This window comes from Dendrobates tinctorius, unplaced genomic scaffold (assembly GCF_039654945.1).
Source record: "Dendrobates tinctorius isolate UK_male_01 unplaced genomic scaffold, ASM3965494v1 ptg000143l, whole genome shotgun sequence".
In the NCBI taxonomy this organism is placed as follows: domain Eukaryota; kingdom Metazoa; phylum Chordata; class Amphibia; order Anura; family Dendrobatidae; genus Dendrobates; species Dendrobates tinctorius.
Genome location: NW_027361810.1, coordinates 36,717,800 through 36,725,460, shown reverse-complemented (window position 1 = coordinate 36,725,460; position 7,661 = coordinate 36,717,800). Strand labels below are relative to the sequence as shown.

General features: G+C 41.3%; 1 protein-coding gene across 1 annotated transcript in view; it reads left to right on the top strand.

Annotated features, from left to right (window-relative positions):
• The first annotated feature begins 1,731 nt into the window (after window positions 1-1,731).
• The window catches only part of LOC141049367 (sodium channel protein type 2 subunit alpha-like), a 262,445-nt gene continuing 256,515 nt past the window's right edge, over window positions 1,732-7,661 (top strand). Inside the window, exon 1 of the mRNA XM_073545763.1 lies at window positions 1,732-1,937. The gene's annotated coding sequence lies outside the window, so the exon portion shown is untranslated. The remainder of the gene's footprint in view (window positions 1,938-7,661) is intronic.

Here is a 7,661-nt window from a genome sequence, read left to right as displayed (position 1 = left end):
CCAACCATTTTATGAGCAACTCATTTTTACATTAGATGGGAAAACATTCAGATATTCAGACTATGATTCGCTTTTGCAAAGTAAGAGTATCATCAGGTCTAGGAGATCTTTTTACCAAAGAATGCAGTTTTTAATGTGAAATCTGGCCACAGATTCTAGTTTATAAGCATTTTGGAAAACCCCTCTCCCCAGGCTATGGTTTGTATTAGAAAAACAAAACGTGCTTTACTCACCGTTCCCAGGTCGATAACTGAATCTCCACCTCTGCTCCTGCTGTCATCAAATCAACAGCGCTGCAGCCAATCGGTGAGCTCAATGGCTCTGCCAAAGTTGACAGCATGAGCCACTCAAAGCCTATGATCTCACAGATTGGCTGCAGTGCTGTGGCCCTATGTGAATGCCGCAGCCAATAATAGACATTGGGAGCAGAAGAAGAGACTCAGCGCTGGACCTGGGGAGGGTGAGAATGCAAAAAAACTTATTTAAGTTTGCACTGAAAATATCCATAGTTTATGCCCAATGTCATGTGGCATGCTCAGAGTCCTATATATATAGTGGTGTAGTGTGGGCTGCCATGGCTCAGGGAAAGGCAGGTACTGTACCTCCTTAAACCAGTAATAATGCCTACTGGTTGCTCCCTTAAAACAATGTCCCCCCAAGTGACCGAGTCCTCCTCTCCCCTACAAACAGGCACAAGTGATGTCAATCTGCTGCCTTCGCCAAAAGGTGACCTACAGGATGGGGAGTGGTGAGGCAAAGAGCCGACGGTGGTACCGCAGGATCTACGTGGAAAGGTGTCATGTTGATACCAACACAGTTCAAAAGTACTTTTTTGAAAAAAAAATTACACCACTTCTACTAGAGGAAGACTACTACTATCAGTGTCGGACTGGGGGCCCAGGGCCCACCAGTTACACTGACTTTGGGGGGCCCACTTTTCACCTGTATACAAATATTTCATGACCCTGGTTCACAAATGTACCTATATCTCTATATAATAAACTGGGTAGCTTGGTTAATGAATGATGAGATGCTACTTTTTTCTGTACAGAGTGAATCAAATGAATTATGACAAGTACTGCCCATACAGTACAGTTGGGGGCCCAGATCTGCACAGGGGCCCACCGGGGGATTCCCCTGTTCCCCTATGGGCCAGTCCGAGCCTGACTACTATTACACATATTATTGACCCTGTAGAATATATCTGAGCCATCTCGTCTCCCCCAGAGCCCACACCTTATGTGACATCATCCTACAGAGCAGCAGCCTCCTGCAAGCCCGGCATCGGAGCGCCATCTGCTATCACATAGCGCTGGGTACGGATCCATACAGGACGGCGTCATAGTTTCACCACGCGTTCAACGTAACCCTATATCATTCCAAATGCAAATCGAAGTTTCTGCGCCAGACACGACTGCATATAACAAATGCATCTGGTTAAAAAAAAGCTAAAAAACGACTCCAACAGTAGAAGCCAGGAGAATATTCATGCATCATCTTATACCTATTTAAAGCATTTGTCATTTTAGGGTATGCACTGCTCCTTTCTCTAAAATATTCATCCCCTCTGTGCTGTCAGTCATGCGGCAAAGCCTTTGCAGAATATTTGTTGCAAACGTGTGCTAGCTGCATGCTGCAGTTAGAGCTTGGTGCAGCAGGTGGCGCTGGAGTCCACTGCTGCTTGCTGCCTTCTCTGCTTCTGTAAGCCTTTTCTTGGTATATATTAGCCACTGTGGAGTGATGCTCAGAGCAGGAAGCAGAGAGAGAAAAGAAGAAGCTTGTGGAGGAGCTTCACGGTCTTTTTCAGGCAAAATGGATTAAGGGTAAATGCTTTGTCAGCTTTTGTGCCTCTTGAGCAGGAGCAGCATTCCATCTTGATCATTTTGTTGGTGCAGATCCCTCTTCTGATATGATTTGCAGAGTTTCTCCCACATCAGGTAAGCCTGCAGCTCTTTTTTTTTTGTTTGCTTTGAGCATTGCTGTTATGGCAGGTCCCTGCCTGGTTTACTAATAATGTTTGCTGCAGTGCATGAGATTGGAGGGGGTTACTGTAACACCCCCTGTATTTTGCTATGCTTTTGCTACAATGTATGAGGACAGCTGTGATGCTATGTGCTGGCACTGCTGCATTCGGTGCCACCTTGATTTAGAGGCCTGTGGTGGTCCTGATGCCACTTGGTGAATAAATGATGCAGACTAGGTAAAATGGGAGGGAAAAATGGGAGGTTGTAAAAAAAAAAAAAAAAAAAAAAAAATAATAAAATCACATCTTCCCTTTATCTGAAGTTAGTGTCTCCAATAAAGGTCATATATTGGTTGTGCGCAAACAGTAGGGCAGTGTTTCCTGATACCCCGGGACATTGGTGTAGACACAATGCAGAGCTGGCATTATTGTATGGTCTCCTCCTTACATGACTCAGGTTGCTGCTAGAATTTGGGCACTGTCTGCAGGAGAATGTGGCTAGATCCCAACGATCCATTTGATTTGTTTTTTTACCCTATAGGTCTTCATCCATGGGACTTACCTGGTCCGGCTTTTCCATTTTTGTAGGGCCCTAATTTGTGACAGCCAAGTAAGGATTAATTAGACTTGCATGTTGGATGGAAAAAAAAATAGAAGACCAAAAATAAATAAATAAATAGAATATTATTTTTTAATGACCTCTTAGAACGTGCTGATTTGTCCCGGACGGATAATGCAGTGAAATAGTATATGAATTGGTGGATTTAGCTATTCGGGACCGGTGACATATAGACAATTTCCTGATCCTTCCCAGTTTTATGGATGAGAGGGGATAAGGATTTTCTCACTTTATGTAATACGGATTGAGGCACCGCCAGCACATCAGGATGCAGACCATCACCATCCCTGCTAATGCCTCAAGTGTCATCATCATTTTGCTCCATTAGATGGCACTCTTTGGTTTCATAAGCGCCGGCTATGCTGCATATTGTAACTAATGTGACACCATTGATTTCTTTTGCGCATTTCCCAAAATGTACAGCATTTTTTTTTATGGACATCACCAGATCAGTACATAGTGATTACCTGGTGTAATTTGCTTTTGATGAGTAGATGCGATGAGATGAACCCTAACTGTGAGCGTAAAAACAAAAACCTGCACCGATGGCTCTAATGTATCAGTTTTATGGATGCACTGAGAAGGTTCATACGGTGGGTCTGATCACGTCCTCGGCCTTGGGATCGTCTCCCAAAATTTCAGGGCAGCGGTCGCATTTTATGATGAAGTTCTTGTCACCTTGCACGTCCCTTTCTCATTGATTTGATTCCCGGGCGGGCCTGGTGCCGGATCATCTCCCAAAGGGGCCCTTTGTTTTCAAAAGATGAAAAGAGCACCATGATATAGATGTGCGGCCATGCAGGACCTGATTATTGGCGTATACAACAAAAAGATAATTTATCAGACGGGGAAAAAAAACATCATTCGGTTTTGTTACGTCTCCGAGGGAAGAAACTGTGCTTCCTAGGAGAATCTCCATTTTATTTTTTTAATTTACCCCCCCTTTTCGCTGCAGTCGTCTACATTACTGAATTCACCTGACTCATCAGAAGCGGTCACTTCCTTTGAAATGGTCATTAATTATAGAGCGATTCCTGTCAGCATCCTTTAGCATAACACAAGGTCTCCTATAAGGTTGTGATCGGAGGTTTTACATGGATGGATTAGAAATGACCATTTGTTACTGACCTTATGGTCTCGGTATGTCTTTACACCCCATACCATATGTAATACAATGTATCCGTATCCTCTAGGTATTTATGTGAACCTTAGCATATTTACAAATATACCGTACATATAATCCATAACGGTATCACTCTGGACAATATTACACCCATTTATGTCCATGATATAAGTGTTGACTTAAAGGGCAATTAATCCCAAAATTCTGGCCCATTTAAAAAATCATAGCAATGAGGTGTACATATAATAATATAATAATGTCATTTGAGATCCTGTTCTTTCTGTAGAGGAGGTTGAACTATACAAAGTAGCCTCAATGCAGTCAGCCTCTCCCCAGCCTGAAATGACTGATAACTACAGCATACCACGGTCAGAAGTCACCTGGTAATGAAATCCTCCAGCTGGTTCCTAGTTCTTTCTTGCCAATTTTACAATTAAAAATAAAATATATATATATTCATATCAGAAATAATGCACAAGCACTTTGTAACTTTATTGGATATTTTCAGCTTGCAAAATGCATTGGGGGATGTAGAGGTGTGGGCACATATGGATACATTGTACCAACTGTTGTATATTGAGTGATACCATCAGATCTCCACCGACGCAGGGAAGCCGAGGGGTGTAGCCTGCAGGCTAAAATAGTATATGTTGCTTCTCTGTTGCCTGAAGTTGCTATAAAATACCGAAATACTAGATTTGCAATTAGAAACTTGTTGTATATTGATTTTTGTCCAATATTGTGGATTACTAAAATATCTAATTTTAGATGTAAGGGAACCACAGTGGGCCTTATATTTGTGCCATTGTAAACCAACCCAGTATAGAATGTGTTACTGCATAATTAATTTCTTTAATGTTTGTAATATTTCATAAATTCTTAAAAGTTTCATAATTCTTAAAAGGTTTGACGATAATCAGTAGTTTATGGTACAATCATCTGATCAGGTGTTTGTTGTTGTTGTTTGTTTTAATATTCAGCTATTTATGCTTATAAATGTTAAGCGGACAGTCTATGGCCAACCACATAGTTCAGTCAGGGTTGTACTGGCCTGCCATAACATCAGGTTGGCATGGGTTAATAATGGGCACCTATCCCTATTTACAATAAATTTTGGTGGCAGTCTCTTGTCACCATGGCCTAGTCACAAATAACCTTGTAGGTCTTGTTGGTAATGCTCTGTGTATACAAAGGCTTAGAAGTGAACACACATGTCCTCTACATCCGGATGAGAATAATTTCCTCTGTTTGCCTCAGAAAAGTCCTGAAAATGTTGCAAATGAAACTTTACAACCCAAAATCAGTTATTGGGTATCTTGCCGAACCCCATGTAAACAACCACTAATGCTTGCGAGGTGACGTTTCACCAATAGGGGGTGTAAAAGAAGATATAAAATTAATTAATGACTATCAGTGGCTTTCTTGTCAGACTCTCTTTTTTAGTCCAAGATTTCATTTACAGAGAATAGATGAAAAGGGTTTCAGTGTTTGAGAGCATGGATAACAATGGGACAAGCTGTCACCAAAGCGGGGGTGAGTCATAGCCGGTCACGTCATGGGATAGAATGGATTCAAGAGAGTGTCAGCGGAAAAAGCCAAACTGAAATTAATTTTTCCCAGACGTTTTGTGACAGGCACGCAGCTGTAAGGACAAGGACAAACCAAGAGGGCATCACTTCCAAGACATCATAGTAGTCAGGGCACAGTTACAGTAAATTGGGGACACCATAGATGTGTGAGAGGAGAAACACCATATTAATAGATTAGTACATACAGCACTACACCCTATATACAGCTACACCCTATATACATCTACACCCTATATACATCTACAGCCTGTACACAGCTACAGCCTATATACAGCTACACAATATATACAGCTACACCCTATATACATCTATACCCTATATACATCTACAGCCTGTACACAGCTACAGCCTATATACAGCTACACCCTATATACAGCTACACCCTATATACATATACACCCTATATACATCTACAGCCTGTACACAGCTACAGCCTATATACAGCTACACCCTATATACAGCTACACCATATACACATCTACAGCCTGTATACAGCTACACCCTATATACATCTACACCCTATATACATATACACCCTATATACATCTACAGCCTGTACACAGCTACAGCCTATATACAGCTACACCCTATATACAGCTACACCATATACACATCTACACCCTATATACAGCTACACCCTATATACATCTACACCCTATATACATCTACACCCTATATACATCTACAGCCTGTACACAGCTACAGCCTATACACAGCTACACCCTATATACAGCTACACCATATACACATCTACAGCCTGTATACAGCTACACCCTATATACAGCTACACCATATACACATCTACAGCCTGTATACAGCTACACCCTATATACAGCTACACCATATACACATCTACAGCCTGTATACAGCTACACTCTATATACAGCTACACCCTATATACAGCTACACCCTATATACAGCTACACCATATACACATCTACAGCCTATACACAGCTACACCCTATATACAGCTACACCATATACACATCTACAGCCTGTATACAGCTACACCCTATATACAGCTACACCATATACACATCTACAGCCTGTATACAGCTACACTCTATATACAGCTACACCCTATATACAGCTACACCCTATATACATCTACACCCTATATACATCTACAGCCTGTACACAGCTACAGCCTATACACAGCTACACCCTATATACAGCTACACCATATACACATCTACAGCTACAGCCTATATACAGCTACACTCTATATATAGCTACACCATATACACATCTACAGCTACAGCCTATATACAGCTACACCCTATATACATCTACAGCCTGTATACATCTACACCCTATATACATATACACCCTATATACATCTACAGCCTGTACACAGCTACAGCCTATATACAGCTACACCCTATATACAGCTACACCATATACACATCTACACCCTATATACAGCTACACCCTATATACATCTACACCCTATATACATCTACACCCTATATACATCTACAGCCTGTACACAGCTACAGCCTATACACAGCTACACCCTATATACAGCTACACCATATACACATCTACAGCCTGTATACAGCTACACCCTATATACAGCTACACCATATACACATCTACAGCCTGTATACAGCTACACTCTATATACAGCTACACCCTATATACAGCTACACTCTATATATAGCTACACCATATACACATCTACAGCTACAGCCTATATACAGCTACACCCTATATACATCTACAGCCTGTATACATCTACAGCCTGTATACAGTTACACCCTATATCCAGCTACACCCTATATACAGCTATACCATATACACATCTTCAGCCTGTATACAGCTATACTCTATATATAGCTACACCATATACACATCTACAGCTGCAGCCTATATACAGCTACACCCTATATACATCTACAGCCTATATACATCTACAGCCTGTATACATCTACAGCCTGTATACAGTTACACCCTATATCCAGCTACACCCTATATACATCTACAGCCTGTATACAGCTACACTCTATATACAGCTACACCCTATATACAGCTACACCCTATATACAGCTACACCCTATATACATATACACCCTACATACAGCTACAGCCTGTACACAGCTACAGCCTATATACAGCTACACCCTATATACAGCTACACCATATACACATCTACACCCTATATACAGCTACACCATATACACAGCTACAGCCTATATACAGCTACACCCTATATACAGCTACACCCTATATACATATACACCCTATATACATCTACAGCCTGTACACAGCTACAGCCTATATACAGCTACACCCTATATACAGCTATACCATATACACATCTACACCCTATATACAGCTACACCCTATATACATCTACACCCTATA